General features: G+C 42.5%; 1 protein-coding gene across 1 annotated transcript in view; it reads right to left on the bottom strand.

Moving 5' to 3' along the window:
• Window positions 1–20467, bottom strand: part of LOC108276555 (leucine-rich repeat transmembrane neuronal protein 4) — a 116234-nt gene that overhangs the window by 15999 nt on the left and 79768 nt on the right. The gene's annotated exons all lie outside the window — the stretch shown is intronic.

The following is a 20467-nucleotide window of genomic DNA, read 5'->3' as shown; positions in this document are numbered from 1 at the left end:
CAGGAGTAAAGAGGTGCAGGATACATACCATTAAACATCCAATGATTGTTATTAGGATGCTTGGTAGGATATTGGATTCAATTTAATTCAATTTTGTTTGTATAGAGATTTTAACAAAAGGACGTTGTCACAAAGCAGCCTTACAGAAATCCGGATGTAGGTTTAGATCCGTAATAAACAACCCAGTAGTGAGAGTGGCGAGGTCAAACTCCGGCAAACGAAGGAAACCCGTCCTTTCCTTATTCCTAGTATTAAGTGTGTTGAAAGGATGTTCGGTTTGAGGAGATTGTGAAGAAGAGCCCTGGGATTAGCAACAGTACCACATTTATTATTTAGGATGATCTGTGCTTGGTATGGAACATGTATAATGCTTAAGAATCCAAATATGGTCATTTGCAAAGTGTGTATAGTCCATATTACAATAAGTGAAGACATTTCTAAGATACTGTAACATGTAAACATGGGTGTGGGTCAGAACCAGGAATTCAGATGAGAAACAAAGGCCAGGAAGTACAGGGAACAAAAAAAATCGTGCTGGTTAAAACAATCAGGAACACACACCAATGACAGGACGAGGTTCCTGGTTCGATCCTAAGCACGTTCTTTCCGTATCTACGTTGGTTGAATTGGTGCACCCATTCGAGGAGATAATGCTACACTCTGTATTGAAGTGTGTCCAAAATAAATAAATAAACGAATACAAAACCCATAGGATTGAAAGTAAAATGAATGTACATGAGGAAGTGGCGCTTGCTTTTCATTTGACAAGTAAAAAATTGTTTTCTTTCTTGTTCCTGTTTGGCCTGACTGCTCCGGAGAAGTGACACAGGTGATCTACGACATGCCGTAAGAGCTGCCTCAGCTACTGCTGAGCCACCAGGGGAAAAAGAAAGAAAACAACATTAGCTAAGCAGATCATTCTTCCCGCTCCCCCGCCCCTTCCACACAACACAAGCAATGTAGCAGATGTGATCTGGTGTGAACTACGTAATTTGGCACTTTCCTGAAAGCTGTCAAAGGAAGACGCAGAGTGCACACTTTGAAAAGTGACCCACTCGAGAGCTCTGCATGCTCTCTATGCCATCCGCTGATTAGAAAATAAAAAGGTGATAAGCTTGTGACCTCAGCGCTAAAATGGCTCTGGTGAACCCTCGACAGTGCAACTCGAAAGCCATTATTTTATCAGATAATTGACTATGAAATGACACTCCGTACGATCGGTTATGAATTTGCTGAAGGCTCCCACCCCCCAGAATTTCCACCTTTAATCCTTGATGGCATTATAATCAAGCCTGAGTATACTCAATGCTGATGCCTATGTCTTACACATCGAGACTCTTAAGTTCTAAAGAGGAAGTATTTCCCTAAAACTCTCAGTTCAAATGCTTCTGCTTGCCTCTATTTTTATTATTCTTTAATCTTCTGCAGTGACGTCCACACACAGTGGGGTTCCTGCCACAGTGCCGGCTGAACGGAGTAACCCCCAGAGCAGCAATTATCCAAAACGCTGAAGATCCCCCAACCCCATCAGCCTCTTGCTCAAAGCTAGCAGAGATCAGGACCAGCTTCTGACTGAGCATCATAACTCTATAATCAAGCTCTAATCAGCACCACGGACAGTGTCTGTTTTCATTTTGGCCTCCATTTTGTGTCAAGTTCCTTTGCTGATTTGACTTAACTCAGTTTTATGGAAGATCTACATTGTGATGCCGACTTTCCTGCAGTTCACGTATCAGAGCACAGAACAGCTCTAGCTCAAGGAATTTCACTAACCCGTCTTTTATGACTCGTCCCCCTCCAGTCACATCAGATCTCTGCCACTGGCTAGGCGGGATAAGTAAACAGAGAGCCAGGGGCCGGATTAGGCCAGCCAGACATCGCATTACATTACAGATGGCAGGTTTAGGGCTCGGGATTTGCACAGAGGCCACTTTCGATGGCAGATTTCTCTGAGGGAGATGGTTTAGGGCTGATGGATGTGTTATTGTGATAGCCAGCCCTGCAGATAAAACTGTATTTTTTAAAATAGTATAATCAGACTGGCCATCATAAAAAAAATATAAAAAAAAACATTTCTCCCACCACAAACAGGGTTGTAATTATCTTTTTTTTTTTTTTTTTTTTCCTAAAGCACTTCTCATTTTCTACTCTCTCTGCTGACCCATCTACTGGGGTCTAGTCACTAACTGCTAAAAAGTACTTGCACCTGCACAGAATCCCAATGACCGGCTATCAAAAACACACCAGAGGAAATAGAAATCATGCCATTAATGGACGCCAGAAAAGACCCACTCTGAGAATGTGTGTGCATGTGTGTGTAAGGGGTTTGGCTTTCCATCCCCATCGCCTGCCAGCTAGTCCAAAGCCTGGTGAAGGGTACAAATCAGTGGAGTTAAGAGCAGTGGGTGCCTCTGGCTGATTGGTACATAATTGAGTGTCTTTTCCGGATGTTTCTCCAAGGCCTGAGCGCTGATCACTTTAATTTCTGCTCCGACTCTGGGGCTTACGACCCAATCAAAAAATCCCCCCCCCCCTCTCTCTGGCTCTGTGGATGCTTAGATTATTTGCCAGTGCTTGCTGGGCCATACACTGTTTAATAAAGTAGAATTGTCTTTGAACCCAACCACTAAGGAATGCAATTCTATTACAAATCCAGCTTTTATTGGGCCACTGTACCTACCTATTGATGCTGAGCATTGGTTTTATGTTCACAGGCTGTTTGAAAAATTTTATATAGCTAGTATATTAAGGACAACCTTTCCCAGGTGCTAAAGACACACCCTTAAAGGCACCACTCCAGTGGCAAGTATTTCCACCATGAATGGTACAGTTTAGTATCTGGACTTTTATAGAGACTGTATCTGTTTTAGTTGGGAGATAATTAGCAGTACGTACAATACTACACTTAGCAGGAGAGTTAGGATCCATGTGCAGAGTTTACTAAATCACAGGCCAAACTCAGGCATTTGTCCAACACAGTATTGGCATCAACCATCAAAATACAAGGGAGGTCCAAAGAATAGTCAAACACAATGTGTGGCAAAATGGTCAAGGAAGAAAAATAGAAATCGGGGAAATTACACAGCTCAAATGAATGGCCTCAGTTGTACACGGTTCTGACCTGTCGATTGAAACATCCCGTGCACGCATTTCTTAACCTTGATTTAGTATCCTGTGACCACGTTGATTTTTCACATCCGCCTGAGCACCGCACTTTATGCTGCTTTACTTCTAGTTCACAATGCAAAATAATAAGGTGTGCTGGATCAAGGGCTGTTTTATAAGCTACCAACTGACAAGGATGGAAACCATGTGGTTAAAACACCCTGCTCATTCAGTCTGCATTTTATAGCAATGACTTTTTTTTTAAAAGGCAAGTGCTTAAAATGTTTCAAGGTGGCGGTCTAGACACTGCGGGAAAAATCCGGTCTTGAACTAAAAAACAAACAAAAAAAAAAACAACTTAGAAGTGATTTTAATAATATAAATAGTATACCCAGAAAATCAACTTGTGCAGGTGCATAACCCGACTCTGTATACTAGGAACGTTTCCCAGCTAAATATTGATGTAACTTTTGGACTTAAATGACTCGCTCTGTGAAGGTTACGTGTGAATTGCTGTCATTCTTTTAGACCTTCTGAAGATCAGGATAGGCATTTGAAAGAAAATCCTCACTGAGATGCGGCCTAGGTTTATTGTTTAAGATTCATTCGCTTTCTTGGAATTCCCAGCTTTTTAGAAGTAATGATAATGAGTCTTTATTAATCACATATACAGTACAGTGGAATTCTTTTTACTTCACATATCAGGATGTTGGGGACAGAGTGCAGACATGATACAGAACCTCTGGAGCAGAGAGGGTTAAAGGCCCAACAGTGGCAGCTTGGCAGTGCTGAGGCTTGAACCCCCGACCATCTGATCAGTAACCCAGAGCCTTAACCGCCAAACCAGTACACTATATGTACTATAAGTACACTATATGGCCAAAAGTATGTGGATATCTATGTACTGGTTCATCTATAGAAGATGTCAGGGCTCTTTTGTAACCGTGGTATATTGGCATTGTTATGTTGGCACTACAGGAGAGGATACAGGATTTCGCAGAGTTTCTTTTGTGTGATGCTTGATTTTGCTGCAGATTTTTTTTTTCAAACGTTGCAATGCGATTCACGGAGTTTTTGGTGCTCTTTTGCGGAAAACCACTTGAACTGGCGGAATTGCGATCGCGCGAAATTGTTTCGCACGGTCCTTCACGGTGATGTCTGTTGGCAAATGAGACCTTTTAGCTGTACCAACGTTTGGGCTTTGGCTGAAGGCGCATCGTGATGACGTCACAAGACCCGTCATCTGCGGAAAATCTGCCGTGATTAAAAAAGAAATTGTAAGCTCCTGCAACTATCTCGGCGCTGCCTTGAATTTGCGTTAGTTTCTGCGATCACGAAATCGCTAAATCCTGGCGGGAGTGTTTAACAAATGTGTCCCAACAGCCGCATCCTTCACGCTTGACCCGCAGCCAGACAGAAGCCATTTGGAAGCAGCCTGCCATTTTTGTCCTCATTGTCTTTTTGTTAGATAGCATCCTGTAGCCAAATGCACTAACCACCATGCCATAGATCTGTGCTGGAAGAAAACTTGGCTCCGACGGCCAGCGTCAGGGTCGGTCCCTCTGACGCCAGCAGCAATGACAAAACCGTGAAGCTTCAGAGATTCCGCTGAAATATCCATCATAATATCCTTCTTTGTGTCTCCATCCTAGTCAGGCTGTCTCCATTTTCTCCACTTCGTCGTCAATCTTTTCTTTCGCTTCTTCCATGGCCAACATCCTTCCTGCTCTGTGGTTTCCATAGCAATGGCAGCCCGTGCCCATGACGACTGAGCATTCCAAACCGGAGCCGAAGCTGTGAGAGACGACTGCAGAGTTTTTCAACGAGCCTCTTTACCACCTCCAGCTTTCTGTTTTTCAGTCCATCTTCTCTGGCTGTCTCTTTTACCTTTTTTTTTATCCTCTCTGCACCTTTCTCCTTTCCTCATCCCTCCACACAATTCCTATTTCTGTTTCTTTTTCGTTCTGGTCTATCGTTCTTGTTCTCTATCTGTCTTTCAGTTCCTCAGTCATGCTGATGCAAGGTCACAGTGTCTCTAAGCCTCTATAATGTCAGAGACTCTTTTATAAAGAATGAGTCTAGTCTTAAAAAAAAAATAAAAATAAAGAGTCATCTCTTTTTATTTAGGGTGTTTTTAGATATGTAGCATTTTCGTCTGTTTGAGTGGGACCCTGCTGTGTTTTTCCCCTCGGTGCAACTTTGTTTAAGCAGGTGAGAACAGAGCAATCACACTCAAGTGAAGACCAAAACAACCAGTGAGAGCGTGTCTGACTGAGGTTCGACTCTGAATCAGCAAGATATGAATCAAACATGCCACGTGTTTTGGGTTGCAGCCTGTTTTTTTTTTTGTTGTTGTTGTTGTTGTTTTGTTTTTTTTTCGCTGCTATACTGAGCCAAAGTACAGAGGTGTACTACTGCAGATGTGTTCTGGAGATTTGGACCTCTGAACAAACAACCAAACACTAAACTAATCCCTTAATGTGATTTAAAAACGCAAACTGCTTTTAAAAAGTTATTCATGCAATTATCTAATCTTATATTTAGGACTGTCTGAGTGCTGTGTGTGATTTATGAGGACATTTATGTTATACATATCTCTCAGTCAAAGGTTTGAGATTTATTTATTGTTTTTGCGTGTTTAATTATGTGCGGTGTGAAACAAAACCAAATAGCACAATAGCAAACAAAAGAAAAGTATCAATTTACACTCTGACTCAGCAAACAGACTAATAGGTGTGAACGCTCGCTTAGTGAACGCTGCCGGAAAGAAAAAGATGCATTTAGTGATCTAAAGAAAGGCAAAAAGGGCCCAGGATGAAGAGTTAGAGAAGCTACAGGAGAAAATGAGTGTCACAGTGCTAGTGAACCACATTAGGTGTGTGTGTGTGTGTGTGTGTGTGTGAGAGGGAGATATGCAGTGTGATGTATTGCATATCCCAGATGTCATCAATAAACCAATGAAAGATACATTACAAAAGCAAAGAATTCAATAAGAGATGTTTTACAGCTATTTGGATGCAGCAAGATGCAATAGGCCGCGGCTCAGTTTGGAGAAAAAGTGTTAGAATTGAGAATTGGATCAAACAGGGTCGAAGGCCTCACGCCTCCTTCACTGGGACTGAGACACATAGGCCACGCCTAATTCACTGGGACTAACAGGCACAGAAGGAACACCTCCTTCATTGGTTATGAAACAGAGAGGCTATGCTTTGTTAGAGACACAAAAGCCTTCTCAGGTATTTAGACACAGATGCCACGCCTCCTTTATTGGGACTGATGGGCACAGAGGCAACATGTCCTTCAATGGGACTGAGACATAAATGCCACACCTCCTTCACTGGTACTGAGGCACAGAGGCCACACCTGCTTCACTGGTACTGAGGCACAGAGGCCACACCTACTTCACTGGTACTGAGGCACAGAGGCCACACCTACTTCACGGGTACTGAGGCACAGAGGCCACACCTACTTCACTGGTACTGAGGCACAGAGGCCACACCTCCTTCACTGGTACTGAGGCACAGAGGCCACACCTACTTCACGGGTACTGAGGCACAGAGGCCACACCTACTTCACTGGTACTGAGGCACAGAGGCCACACCTACTTCACTGGTACTGAGGCACAGAGGCCACACCTGCTTCACTGGTACTGAGGCACAGAGGCCACACCTACTTCACTGGTACTGAGGCACAGAGGCCACACCTACTTCACTGGTACTGAGGCACAGAGGCCACACCTCCTTCACTGGTACTGAGGCACAGAGGCCACACCTACTTCACTGGTACTGAGGCACAGAGGCCACACCTCCTTCACTGGTACTGAGGCACAGAGGCCACACCTACTTCACGGGTACTGAGGCACAGAGGCCACACCTACTTCACTGGTACTGAGGCACAGAGGCCACACCTCCTTCACTGGTACTGAGGCACAGAGGCCACACCTACTTCACTGGTACTGAGGCACAGAGGCCACACCTACTTCACTGGTACTGAGGCACAGAGGCCACACCTCCTTCACTGGTACTGAGGCACAGAGGCCACACCTACTTCACTGGTACTGAAGCACAGAGGCCACACCTCCTTCACTGGTACTGAGGCACAGAGGCCACACCTACTTCACTGGTACTGAGGCACAGAGGCCACACCTACTTCACTGGTACTGAGGCACAGAGGCCACACCTACTTCACTGGTACTGAAGCACAGAGGCCACACCTACTTCACTGGTACTGAGGCACAGAGGCCACACCTACTTCACTGGTACTGAAGCACAGAGGCCACACCTCCTTCACTGGTACTGAGGCACAGAGGCCACACCTACTTCACTGGTACTGAGGCACAGAGGCCACACCTACTTCACTGGTACTGAGGCACAGAGGCCACACCTACTTCACTGGTACTGAGGCACAGAGGCCACACCTACTTCACTGGTACTGAGGCACAGAGGCCACACCTACTTCACTGGGATTTAAAGGTACTCAAATGTCACACCTACTTCACTGAGACTGACATGCATACTCCTAGCACAAAAGGGTTCTTCAAGGGTTCATTAGATAATTAAAGGTTCTTAGTGTCCAAAAAGGGTTCTGATTGTGACCTTTTCTGCCTGGGATACACTCGGTTCTTGGTATTTACAAAGAAACTTTAAGGATTCTCCCAGAGGTCTCAAAATTTTCTAAGAATGTACAAACGCCATGCCCCTTTCAACGGGACTGATAAGCACACTCTTCGAAAAAGGGTTCTCCAAAAGTTCTTTAGGGGTCCATTACATAATTAAGCTGGTTAGAAAACACACTGATATAGGGCTCTACATGGAACCTTTAAGGGTTCCCCAGAACATTTTACATTTCCTAAAAGGCTACACCTCCTTCAGTGAGACTTATAAATACAAAAGTCACGACTCCTTCACTGGATCCGACAGGCGCACTCTCTCCAACGGTTATTTATGGGTTTGTTCTAATTGAAATCCTTTCTAATAGGGAAACCCCCTGTTGTAGATTTCTTCAAAGACACTAACCGTTTCCTCAGAACATTCTAAAAGTTCTACCTGACTAGACTAGATAAACATATTCTCGGAATAAAAGAGGGTTCTTCAGGGGTTTCTTAATGTGTCCACTGGATAATTAAGGCATAGAGACCACACCTCCTTTACTGGGACAAAAGAAACAAAGGCCACGCCTCCTGTACTGGGTTTTATAGGTACATATAATTACATTTGTAACTTTTTTTCGAAATAAATGGTCCACTAGTAATGCGAGGAGCTGTGTGAATGACTGTTCAGAAAAGCTCATACTGATTGTCATAATTGCCCCCGAACTCATAGCACAATGTCTGCCATGTTAAATTAGAAATATTCTGAGCAGTGGATTGAGTCGGTGAATCTTTTGAGACACATAACCTGTGAGGCAGCGAAAGAGTGGAAGCTGCATGGAGCTGGGCGGTAAGAAGGAAATAATCACCACATCACAGCCCTGGCATGGATGAGAGTGGAAGCAGCAGCGGTAATGATGGTGAAGAGTGTATCAGAAAACACCTCAGCCTCCCTCACACATACTATATCTGTAGCACAAGATACTAAACTCTAATGAACTCAGTGCTCTGAAACCTCTTTCTGACCTCACAGCTGAATATTTTATTATTCCGGCCACTTGGGCTTGAGAACTTATCTGAGTCATCATCTAATGAGTAATATCGAACTTTGGGGTTCTGCCTTATGAGTCAGTGGGTAGATTCAGTGAGTTAGAGACATATTACGACCATTTATTACGAAAATACACCACCAGTCAAAGATTCATACACACGTACTCATAGAAGGTCTTCATTCGTGTATCGTTTTCTCCGATTTACGGATAATGACGAAGGCTTTTACGTAACAACACACGCACGGGGTCGCGCAGTGACGAAGAAAAGCGGTAAACAGATCCAAAGGATTTAATACTCAAAAATTCATCAGCATTCCTAGTGAAGCTTGGCGCGCTCTCAGCCAGCTTCATGAGGACACACCCAGGAGGTTTTCCTTAATCTTCCCAAATAGGCACTTAGGGAAAACAACTTCTTTTAAGTGTAAAGTACTCATAAAAATTCATAAATGAAATGCATACACTGGCGTAAACGTCAATATTTACGGTCGTCTTAGTGGTAGTGTAGATAAAATAAGTTAAAGGCCTCAATCATCAAAAACTAGTGCCTAATGTTGCAGTTGTTTATGCATAATCAAGAAATCTGACGTTCGAATTTATACCACAGCGCTGATGAATTATGGATTTTGATCGGTCGGAATGTGTCGATTAATGTCCGCGCTTATTCGAATACATTAGCTTTTCTACAGAGACAACATACGCTGGAGAAATGTTGTTAGTGTTGGAAAGTCACTGTGGAATAAGAGGGATAAAACACTTCAGGGTGTACCCTTATAGTAAAATAAATCATCACCTTTGCGGTGGAAACTCCACTTTATCGCATCAAAGCACATCCCAAAGTGTTTAATTCCTCTTACGCGATAAGAATGTAAAACGTTTGTGCGATCCTGTTTTTTTGCAATGCGAGGACCTGATTTCCGGATCATTCTGATTGATGATATAACGAGAGCAGGGTCATTTCCTTTAATGGCAGGTCTATTATTAGAGGATCTTCGTCATCATCATCATCTGAGACAGAAAGACACACATTACACAGAACTGTCTATCAAATTTGGCCGGTGTGACAAATAATACTCTTACAAAAAGTGCTAAAATTGCCCGGTCTAAAACTGGCTGTTGTCCTTTTTGTACCTTATTAAAAAGCTTTCGAGCACATTACAGCCCATAGCGCTCAGAAACGTTTACGAGGCCTGGGGAATACATGTCCTGGCACCTGTCCTGGGTGTCAAACCTTTGGCACTTTCTTCCTGCCCTGCGGTCTAAAACCATTTCCTATGTACCGTCAGTCTACAGCGCCATAATGAAGTCCAAGCCAGTTGGTGCCAGGGTAAATTTAGCTTCACAAAGAGTATGGGACGAAACCTTTTGTCCTTGCATAACCTAGCCCACGAACGTAGACATCTCAGATATATAAATAGCTTCTATATCACCCTGTTACACCGGTACGAAGTGAGACGATCTACGAGCGGTCCTAAAATCAGGAATTTTTCTCCAACATTCTGAATAAACACCCACACTGACGCGACACAGATTCTGAGCTGTGGGTGGTTGTGGTTTTTGCATGGCTCTTTGACACATAGCTGTAAATAATGAGGAATGCAGCGTGTAAATAATGACTCGGCCACAGCTAAGCTGAAGTCACACTGTCACATTTATAACACCGGAAGATGAGTGTTCTGTAGTGCATGTCATTTGGCAGTGTGCTCGTGTTGAAACCGGACCGCAAACTTAACCTGTGCTTTACACCTAACTAAAATGGACCAAACCCACATCAAATCACAGCTCAATGAAGGAAATACATCGTATAGTCCCATTCAAAAGTATTGGAACAGCATAGAAAATTTTTTTTTTTCCCTCCCCCGGCTATACAATGAAGATAAAAAGATGACCATGAGAGAATTTCAGCTTTCATTTTAGAACCTTTGGTGGCAGACGCCACAATTTTTAGGTGAGCAAAAAGTATTGGAACGGATAGTCTTAACGTACGTAACGTCCGATGTTCGGTCGCATATACCTTACGATGACAATGCGAATGAATCATCAGTATTTGTGACGTGCTAGATTTTAGACACATGGTTCATTTTCACCTGGGGAAGAAGAAGAAGAAGAAGAAGAAGAAGAAGAAGAAGAAAAACAACCCTCGCTCAGAGAGACTTGTACGGCAGATGCTCCATGTAAACTGATTTTTAAAAAGTGTAATTGTTGATATGGTAACGTTTTCTGTGTGGAGAAGGAGTCTCCCGTGTCAGTGCTTTGGAATAGTCAGAGGTAAAGCTTTTTGCATAGAGTAATCAGAGCACATACTGTAGCTGAGGCTGTAGTGAAGGGAAAAACACGGACAAGATTCAAGGACTAACACAGAACAGGTGAACACAATAGGGTAAAAGATACAAAAAAAACAAAACAATGACAAGACAGAGAACTGGAACAGAAACCAAAACATGTGCACACGATGTCTGCTGCCGAAAAGTATGACTCAAAGAGGGAAACCATGACGACTTGTTTCACAGATGTTCCACATTATGACCTGTATGAAAAAAAAACCCATATTTTTTGATTGCTGTTGTATAACACAATATAACCATGAAACTGTATCTCTACACTCTTTTACGTTTTGTGTCGTGGATATAAAAGTTTCCGTATTCCATTTGTTTTGACTTTGGAGGCACGTTGTTAAAGTATCTATTTATTTATTTATTTTCGACTACTTTTATCTGCTGACTGTACTCATCGTCTGGATACAAGCAAATTCTTCATTCACACTGACTAGAGAAAGGGAACGAGCATTCATTTAAAGTTTGGTCGTAGTGGACTGTCACCTCAAGGAGAATTACCGTTACAGTCCGCCTTGCCTGCCTGTGCAGTCCGGGTAATAAACAGCGTCTGCAGGAAAAAATAGCCACGCTGTGGAAAGTGTTTTTTGAAAATGTTTATTTCCACTTATCCATCTTGCAGATATTGTGGCTCTCCAAATGCATCATTATCTACCTTTTTTTTTTCCCCCTACAATGCATCACGGCTTAAGTGTCTGAAGTGTCAGGCGGTGTGCTGAAACCGCTGTCTCGAGTGTGGTTTTCATACCGGTGATTTAAAGCTGTGAAAATGCGCTCAGCGATGATCACTCCACTGCGGCGGGGTTTTAATCGGAGCCGCAGTCACGCCACTCGCCAGCTCGGTCAGGCACAGTCCGGGCTAAACGAGGGCCTCTGTGAGATGGCGTTCTATTTACTCAGCAAGGAACGTATGGCTGCTTTCATTTTTCAGCAGGAAGCATCAACGGGACGCAGGAACAAACGCGTCCGACATGGCAGATATCAGCGGGACGGAAATTGGGGACAGAATCGAGAAAGAGGTGTATATATATATATATATATATATATATATATATATATATATAAAACCCTCTGACATTCGATTAGACCCTCCGTGTGTGATGCGATGTTTTCAGGATGACGAGAGAGGAACGGCGAGCGGCGCGAGTGAATAAGGAAAGGGAGGAAAGGGTGGAGGAAGAAGTGTCAAAGAAAGCGAAACAACAACAACAACAACAACAACAAGGAAAAAAAAAAAACGTCAGCATCGGCCCCCGTGGTAATTTTCAATCCCGTTACCATCAAAAGAGGGTGTAAGGTTCAACCTTGCAAATTGGATGGGGGAATTTGCTTCCCGCTGACATCCTGCACTGATGTGTCACGCTGCATGAGCAGACCTTGGTCTATTTCGTGAGAAATGACAGGAAACAGCGGGCCAGAAAACACCATCACAGAATTCCCCGAAGTCGGCCATGCTTTAACGTTAGATACATGGAGTGCCCGTTATCGTATTGCTAGATTACACTAAAGTATGGGATAAAACAATAAGACGCATGCTATTGTAGGAAAATAATCACCACGTGAGTGATTACTAATCATCAAATTTTCCTAACAGCACCTCCTGAGGTGGTTTATTCATCATATACCACACTATTTTTCAGCATTAATGATTTTTTAAAAACTTTTTATCCATTTATCGTTACGTTAACGTTGTGGAATATCAACGAAACGGGTTAGATCCTGTTATCACGTACATTATAGAGGCAATAAACCGTTGTTCTCTCTCCGGTCTTTTCGTTTTTCTCTCTGGTTCTCTCTCTCTCTCTCGCTCTCAGAATGCAGCTTGTCATGTTAGCGAGAATCCATGAAGCGTAAACTCTGAAGATGAAGATGTCGGGAAAAACTTAAAGTTACGGCTTTACCTCTGACGGTTACGGAGTATCGAGTCCTTCCATAAACGTTAAATAAACCTCTCCTTTGAAAATACATTTAGCGTCCGCCGTAGGAGTGCCTGTGTACGTTGTTTTTATGGAAAGGATAGCATTTTGGAACGAGTAGCGTTGGTATAATCGTGTGATTTGCAGCTGCAACACTATGAGGAAACTAATCAACCTTCTGACTGTGCAGTGGTGCTATTTTCAGTGAGTTTTGGTTTGGTGTGTGACTTTTCCTTCCTCTCCGTTACACATCTACAATCAGCGCTGATCGCTGAGATCACTGCTGATCTCAGAACAGCTGGACGGGGGGGGTTTGGGGTTCAGTGGGTCAGTGTGTGCTGAGGGAAAGGGACGCGGTTTGTCTTAATTGCCCGGCTGAAGCAGCACAGCTGTCTGGTCACGTCATGAAATTGTGTCTGAGCGTCGGATTACGGAACAGGCGAATTCCTCTGGGTTTGCCGCGTGACTGTCTGCCTCCGTACTGATCTCTTCATCACCGCCATTCAGTCGTCAGCTCGATGAAAGGCACTCCAGCTACCCACAACACCCCCCCCCCCTTCCCTTCCCTCTCCCCCACCCACGCCTCCTAAAACTCTCTCATACCATTTGCAAAATAAACTCCGGAGAACATCTGGGGAAATCCGGCACGCGGACCCGATCCAAATTGAATCCAAAAGAGAAAAAATCAGGTGTGTGTATTCCACCTGATGGTTTTGGTTTCTTATAATAGTACCCACTTAGCCGGGTTAAAGTAAAAGAATCATCCGAATCCCGTAGAGGCTGCACCGATATCTGCTTCAGAAATGACATACAGCTATTTCGCATCTATCTCCATATACTTACTCTCGCTCAGAAGGACTCTCTTCGTCAGAGTTTTAACAGTGATCCAACACAGAATCTCAATCGTTCATGGCGTTAATTAATATTTCAACAAGTCACCTGATAGAAGAAGCAGCGAAATCACACAGAAAAGAGTCTGAGGAAGCTAGGGACATGGCCGAGATAGAGTGCAGGAAGTAAAGTGGAATGACACGGGAAAAAAGGATTGAACACGCTAAGAAAAAGCAGTCCTCCAAGTCAAGGTAAGGCGAGGATCCAGCCGAAACCCGTAAATGTATTACACTTTATTACGCATAACTTTATTTATGGACTTTAATGTTTGTGAAGTCTTTATATTTCCAGAGTTCCTGAGTTAATACGGATATCTGGTGAATATTTCATGCGAATAGAAATCATCGGAAGTAGATTCACCGAAAAAAAATATATTGACGCGTCCGATACTTATTTCTCCCCGCTGTATTTCTCAAACAGGAATTCTTCAGTGACATTGCCAAGGATTTGTACTTTTACATAAAGCTCTGTGACTGGACCAGTAAGATACACAGCACCAGGGTATAAAAGTTTATATCCTGGAAGGCTTTATACAACATCTGCTGCAACATTTATATGAAAAGTTTTCACTCTGGTCCTTTGAGCTGATCTAATCCAAGGTTTTATTAAGTTCTGGCTCCAAAAACATCTGAACCATGCAGGCAATCCCTTTATAAAGCTGTAACGCTACGTTTTCTGCTACAGGAATGTCTTCAGGACAGGCTGCGTGTAATTACCCATCCATTTATTTTCCATATCGATTATCTTACAGAAGGTCCCGGGAGACTAAATGTTCCCATCCCAGGGAACTCTGGGCACAAGGCAGGGGACATCCTGCCATCACAGGGCGCAATCGCGCACACACTCTAGACAATCTGGATACGCCAATCAGCCTAGAGTACATGTCTTTGGACTGGGGGAGTACCCGGAGGAAACCCCTGACGTACGACGAGAACGTGCAAGCTTCACGCACACAGAGCAGAGGCAGGAATCGAAGCCCCAACCTTGGAGGTGTGAGGCAAATGTGCCTTTATTTATTTATTTATTTTTTACAAATTCTCCAGTAAGACTCCAATAAGGCCGCGTCTAGCCGGATACCCAAGACTCGAGACGTGTCAAAATACAAACACCAATAAGACAACACCAAGTCAGTACAGAAACTATCTTGAGACACGACTACAGTCCATGACCAGACAAATAGCTTCAGTATACGAGAAAGAAAACATTTCAGGGTGTGTTCTAGTAAAAGAATCATTTTCGGGATGGTTCAAGTGACTCCTCATCATGTCAGCCATTATCAGACCACTCCATTGTGGATTATCGTCTTATAACTGTACTGTCCATTACATTTAATATAAACAAGATCAGATTACGCACTTACAAACATGTGCGTATGTGTCGGGTATACATGTGGTGTGTGTGTGTCTCGGTTCATTTGTGCTCTCTCCTAAGGAGCACATGCCCAGTGTTTAACAGATGGACCAAAGAAATGCACTGAAGCATCTGAAAGCTTTACACATGTCTTCATCGGATAGAGATTTTTAATTACACTGGGCAGCACTGGGATGTGTTCTGGAGACATATCGGGACATATTCGCGTCGGGTTCCATGAAATGACTATGAGAGGACTGTAGATTTCGGACGTACGTCTTTCGTATGCGTCGACGGCGCAGGCGATTGATTTAAGATGACCACAGGAAGCCCGGTTTTCCCGAAAAAGTACATTAAAAATGCGGCGATGAAATGTTTACCAAAGTGTCTATATTATTCCTTCATTTCGAATGAAACAATATTTTAGCCAACCAAATGATCAAATAGCTGACCGTTCTGAATCGTCACGCCGTTCGTTCATTTAACTCTTAAGTGTTTTCGGCGGGCAGCGCAGCCTGCGAGGACATTTTCTTTTGATGGCCCTGACGCAGCACTGATCAAAAAGCTCAGAGATGCTGTGCTTCTCTGGGGGTCTATGGGAGATTCGAGTACACTGCGTTTTAAAGTAATGAAAGATTAATGCTCATGGACAATAGGCTTTTAACACCGTCATCGACTGAGCTACGCCCACTCAACCTCATGCTAAACTTTATCCATTAATGCACGATCGCATTTTCTTTAGCCGAAATGAACCGAGCGCAATTTTATTCATTGGAATATTCAAGAAGAAACGTGACTAGGATTTGGTCTGGTTGCCACATCACCAACAAACAAGCAAACAAAAAAAAAATAAATTCCCTGGGCTTCTCCACTCTTGTACAATTCTCATTAACCTGTTGCTGACCTGCTGATAATTATTTTGCGTCTTCATGTACTCGCACTTTCCTGTCATGATTAAATCCAGATATTCCAATCAGGTTCTTACACATTCTCAAAAGGACCAAGTTAACCTGTTCGGAACGATGACGATTTGTAAATGTAGCATACATCAATTCATCTTGTATTTGTCGTTCGCATACACAACATACGGATGACGGCGCTCGCGGTTATGGAAATCAGATTCCTGGATCTGTCCATGGTCCTGAAACTAAAACCTTTAAAACAAAAGCAGCCCAGTAGCAGGTCCATCGCCCCACCCATGTGAAGTTCTGAAAGTGAGAACAGCAGCCGGGTGCGCGGGCTGCGGAGCGGCCGTTAGGAACGCGGTGTAGGCAGGACACACGCCTTCAGCCTGCTCGCTATTAGAGGGTCAGAAAAGTGGCACAACAATACAGAGACGACACGACACGAGGACACGGCCGAGCCCTAATCCTCTGTCTGAGAGACGAAGGGAACATGACACAGCACTTTTAAAACCCATTTAATCATCCAAATGTTTAGTCCCCTGCTGGTGTCACAGGAACGCCGGCTACAGAAGTGGGACATGCTGTTCAGAACGGGATCCTTAACCACCATGGCCCATGGCCGTGTTATGAAATGGATTTATTTTTCTTAACACAATTTTTGTTTATTATTATTATTATTATTAGTAGTAGTAGTATTGTTATATTTTTAACTCCGCAATAGCAAAGTGATTAGTGTGTAAATATTGTTCCTGCTTCTTCCAAGAGCTCACCCAGGTCCAGAGTGTATCTATCCAACTGTGGTTATCTGCCAGTTTAAGTATATAGAATCTGTACCGATTTAGCATTTAGCAATTATCCTGCTTTGAGAGTGTTCAAACTCTCAAAATAATGGTTGTCCCTCATTAATCTGGCTCGTTGCAACAATCCTCACTTACTCACGTGCTCGTTTAGTCGACGTGACGGATAATTCACGATTTATTTCCTTTGCGGTATTTTCACCGTAGTTAATAAACCCGGACTATGAGACCTTAGATGCACAGCACGTTGCGCGTCTTGTAAAAGCAGGTGCCGAGATTTGTGAGAATGCCGTCAGGAAATAACAAAAATAAAATAAAACGGAAAAAAAAAGGTCTTTCTTTTCAGTTCCGTGACATCTTTGACGTGTACAGTGCGACACGGCGTGCATCTTTTCTGCGCTGTGAATGCTCGATGTGTTCGGAAACAATCACGTGCAGGCCTAGTCTCGCAGAGAATCCACTCTTTCGAAATGCGCTCTCGTGATTTTCACCGATGATAATGTCAATAATGGGATATTACATTTGAAATATGGTGTAATAAAACATAAAGCAAGTTTAAACGTGAACATAAATGAATCGTGTGTGTGTGTGGGGGGGGGGGGAGGGGGGGGTATAAATGAATTCTGTTTAAGAAAATGACAATATAAATGAATGACGTGAAAAATAAAATCGCATGAAGCATGTGAGAAAAAAAAAAAGATATGTGAAAAATAATTTGTGTGTAAGAATAAAAAAAACCCCGCAAAAATTCTTTTTCAAAAGGTGAAATGAAATGAATCATGAAAAACAAAAAAATGATGTAAAAAACATATAATGTTTAAATATCAATAAAAATATAATTTTTTTAAAAAAAATCACATTTATATAAAATTACGTGAGGAAAGAAATGAATCGTGAACCTTCACAGGAATCATGTAGAAAATATTTGAAATATCACGTGAGAATAAATGCGTGAAAAAAAAAAAAAAAAAAAAGAATTTATGTGTAAGAAAAAAAAAAAACACAAAAAATCATTTGGAAAATGATGAAAAAGTGAAATGAAATGAATGATGGGAAAAAAAATGTAAATGTAAATGAATTTAATGTTTAAATATCAATAAACGATGTGGGAAAATGACGTTTAAAAATCTTATATAAAATTACGTGTGAAAAGAAATAAAAAAAAAAAAAAAAAACCTTCTCAAGAATCATTTAGAAAAAAAAAAAACCTCACGTGAAAATAAATGAATCGTGCGTGAAAAGTAATCATATATATATATATATATATATATATATATATATATATATATATATATATATATATAATGTAGAAAAAAAAAAACACAACACTTCATGTGACTTTTCTAAGGCTAATCTCAGATCCACCGAGTCTGAAATCAAATTCGAAGCTTTAGGATTCATTCAGACGATCAATTCAATCCTATTCTGTGCTTAATAAGCTTTTACTGCATGAGTGAATGGATTTCGGCTTATCGAATGAATGGCATGAGCTCGAGTGGAATTAAATAAAAGACTTGAAATGGAACTGACTCATAATATACGACTTTCTGTGGATGCATGAAACTATCTATTGAGTAGAAAAAAAAAAAAGGAAAAAAAAAAAGAAGCAGAAAATAATTGGGGTGTTTAATCATAGCATGTCATTTCACTGTTAAAGATGTACAGTATTTGTGATGTGACTCGGAACGTTGCTAGTTATACTGCCAGCTAAATAAGGTTCGGATCAGGAAGCTAAAGGCAGTCTCGGTGTCAAGATCTCAGCTCTGCGCCGGCTCCTTTGGGCTTTTGTTTACAGGAAGTTGAAGCTGAAGGAGAGCAGTAGTACAGGACGTGTGGGGGGGGAATTGAGGGACTTGGACAAACCTCCATTTTGTTTTTATTCCAGTCATTAACGTGTGGCGTCATCACTGCTTGCCGTAAGCAGAAAATGTGTGTGCGTGGGTGTGTGGGTGTGTGTGTGACTGCTTAATGATCGGTCATAATTTACTCTTGCCACTCAAACTGAGCTGAAAGGTAAATCCTCTTTCAGTGGAGCTGTAATCTTTAGTCAGAGTCACATTTCTGGGTCGGAATCGTGCTCCGTCTGGGTGCAGTGTCATTAGGATCAGGAATTTATTGTTTACTCAAATCACTCTGCCGACAACTCGGCGTTTCTGACCGTTTTACGACTCAGAGGCTGACTTCTAATCTAAAGCTGAACTCTTTGCTAATTAAATATTCGCTGCGCAGATCCCATTTCACCCCATTTTGTCGCAATTAGCTCTCCGACCAATTCCCACCCACTAACTAACTCTCAACTATGACGTGTCAGCTACGAAATGGGAAGCATGAAGGCTAGCACGTGTTGTCGCGCTACACCACATGGGGCAGCGGTGGTTCAGTGGCTAACCGCTCTGTGTTGTTGATCAGGAGGTCAGAATTCCAAGCTCCAATACTGCCAAGCTACTCCTGTTGGACACTTTTCCAAGGTTCTTAACACTCCTTAATTGCTCAGTTGTATAAATGAGATAAACGTAAGTTTCTCTGGATAAGGGCGTCTGCCAAATGCCGTAAATGTAAATGCATTGTAGGAAAAACACTTGGAGGAAAATGCTACGTGTGCTCTTCTACGTAGCTCACGGATGAATACCATCGGCTAGTGTCACTCTGATTGGCAGGGAAGAGAGTAATTTCTTGCTCTCTTGGACTCCCGGTTATTGCGATTTGAACTGACGATCTCCCGAGGATAGGGCAAATGCTTTTCACATCATTCTGTTTCATCACCTGAGGTAAAAAGTCACTCGCAGCATTTAAGCACAAGCCTCATTGTCATCCCTTCACTTGATTCATCTCCATCTCCACATATCCGTAGTCAAAAGACAGGCAAAGTGTAAAAAAAAAACCAAACAAACAAACAAAAAAAACACTCAAATGGATTTAAAAAAAAAAAAAAAAAAACCTGATCTGAAAATCTTAAAGGCAAGGCGAGTAATATATATTTAAAAAAAAAAAACGAGAGTAGAAACATGAATATCTAAGGCTCATTAATGCCGCTGATAATAGCGCAAGACTTCGCAAACGGGAGCGAAAACCAGTGAACTAACGAGGAAGTGATGATCAACATTTCAGACAACCAGGAAGTGAACTTGTATTCAGGCCATGGGGACCTCTGGTGGTGCGGCATGGTATTGTCAGGTAAGACTGTGACAACTGCGCACACACACACACACACACACACTCATACAGCAATCAAAAGCTCCTCACTGTGACACCATGGAAACACAGCAACAGTAACAGAGTGCTTTTTTCTCCTCGCTGTATGTTCAGCGAGCAAGTAACACAGACTCCCACACGCACACACACACACACACACACACTGCCGCTAGGCATGCACTGACGCTAAATTTCCATGCTGCGATAATTGCTTTCATTACACTCGACCATATTAAATGTACAATAAATATAAAATAAAATAAATAAATCAATCAAACAAAGAAATGACTCATCAGGCCAGACGGACGTGCGGAAGTTCGACTCGTCCATGAGCCTCATGT

The sequence above is a fragment of the Ictalurus punctatus genome, chromosome 16 (assembly GCF_001660625.3).
Source record: "Ictalurus punctatus breed USDA103 chromosome 16, Coco_2.0, whole genome shotgun sequence".
NCBI classification, from domain to species: domain Eukaryota; kingdom Metazoa; phylum Chordata; class Actinopteri; order Siluriformes; family Ictaluridae; genus Ictalurus; species Ictalurus punctatus.
Note: the sequence above shows the minus strand (reverse complement) of the source record. Positions and strands in the feature narration are given on the sequence as shown.